The 1,836-nt window shown below is 41.8% G+C and overlaps 1 non-coding gene across 1 annotated transcript; it reads right to left on the bottom strand.

Annotated features, from left to right (window-relative positions):
• Positions 1 to 708: 708 nt before the first annotated feature.
• LOC114683074 lies at positions 709 to 813 on the bottom strand. The gene has a single exon (XR_003733129.1). It is a non-coding gene; the product is annotated as a U6 spliceosomal RNA (small nuclear RNA).
• Positions 814 to 1,836: the final 1,023 nt, after the last annotated feature.

Here is a 1,836-nt window from a genome sequence, read left to right as displayed (position 1 = left end):
TCTTTGAGAATTTTACACATGTATAGAAAGCAATTTGAGTGTGTCCATCTCCCATTTCCTCAGTCCAACTTTCCCTAATTTCCCAAAACATACGTTCCTAACTTAGTGTCTTCTTGTAAGAAAATCCCACTAGGTTTCATTAGCGCTGCCCATATGTGCATGGGTGTGCAACCATCCGTGGAGCATGGGCAAACTAACGGTAGATACAGCCCCAAGAAAGATGGCTCTTCCAACAGCAGTAATGCCTATAGCTCCTCAACAAGGGATAAGGTCTTAGGAATCTCTCTCCCATCCATGCGCTTGTTTTGTCTGGCTTTATCTTATGCAGGTAACCACAACTGTGGATTTATGAATGTGACAGCTGTGTCTAGTCCAGAAGACACTATTTCACACCACTTCTCCCCATCCTGCAGCTCTTACATTCTTTCTATTCTTCTTCCACAATAAACCCCGAGCCTTGCACGGAGGGGTTGACACAGATATCCCAACCCAGGGATGAGCACTCACAGTCACCTAGTCTCAGTACCAATTCTAAGTCTCTGCATTGACCCACTACAAGATGAAGCTTCTCTTACCATGTTTCGAGCAGCACAGATCTTTGGGTATAAAACAAATATTTAGAAGGCAGTTTGCCGACATGTCCATTTAGCAAAATAACAATAGAATGGTTTCCTCTCAGGCCCAAAGTTTCTCTAGCCATGAAATTATGGAAATATGGAATGCTTTAGGATTTTTTGTGTAATTCTTACACCGGGACCATCTTAATCTTCTCTGCATCCTTCCAATTTTAGGAAGACATGTGCTGCTGAAGCCAGTGCTCCTCATTTTCCTCATTGTTGGCCTTTAAGAACCCTGCTTTGGAGCTGAGGAGAAGGCTCAGTGGGTAAAGCCCTTGTCATGGAGTGTGTGGATTCACAGAACTTGGGTAAATGCCAAGTGGGATGACAGTCTGCCTGTAATCCTTGAGTGTGGGAACACAACCAGCTCAACAAAATAACAAAGGCATTGCAAGCTATGAAAGAGGAACTCAGCAGAGATATAGAAAGAGCGAAGAAAAACTGATCGGAAGTGCTGGAAATGGAAAGTATTGTAAGTCAAATGAAAGGCCCTGTGGGAAGTCTCACCAAGAGCATACATAGATCAAGTAGAGTGTGGAAATCGATCAAGGAGAGAGCAGTATACCTGAGCTTAAAGACAAGGCGGGAGAACTGAGACAATCAACAAGGACAAAGAAAATGTAAGAAGGTACCAGAAGGGATTCTAAGATGTACCTAGGACGCTGAGGAAACCAAATCTCTGTATCATAGAAGGAGAAGAACCTAGTTTTCATACAAATGAAGTAAAAAAAAATTAACCTCAAAGAAAAAAAATTAAGAAACAATCAAAATACATACATTAGAAGTGTGCTTAACCCGAGAAATCTTAACAGTCTGGTGGCCTAAACAAGGCTTGCATAGTGACAACAGCAGTTGCCGCCCCACCATCAATGATGGGGAAAATCTCACAAGACTCCGCTCTTAGATGAAGAGCTGCAGGTAGTTGAGGACTCCTAAGAGAGGGAAAAATCAGTCCTCTCCAAGGATGAGCCCTCTGATGGGTTATCTAATCCTAAGTAGTCAACCCCAAACACATGGACATATGAGCAGGACTGACTGAATTCAGAAGGTTGTAAGGTTGTATTCATACACACACACATATATGCATATATATACACACATACATGTAGCAATAATAAAAAGGACATGAATTTGAGAAGTAAGTGGGGGAAAGGAAGGAGGTGTGGAAATGATGTGAACACAGAACAAATGTATGTAATTCTAAAAAACAACTAAAATG

The sequence above is a fragment of the Peromyscus leucopus genome, chromosome 19 (genome assembly GCF_004664715.2).
Source record: "Peromyscus leucopus breed LL Stock chromosome 19, UCI_PerLeu_2.1, whole genome shotgun sequence".
Lineage (NCBI taxonomy): Eukaryota > Metazoa > Chordata > Mammalia > Rodentia > Cricetidae > Peromyscus > Peromyscus leucopus.
This window is presented reverse-complemented; position numbering and strand designations above follow the sequence as displayed.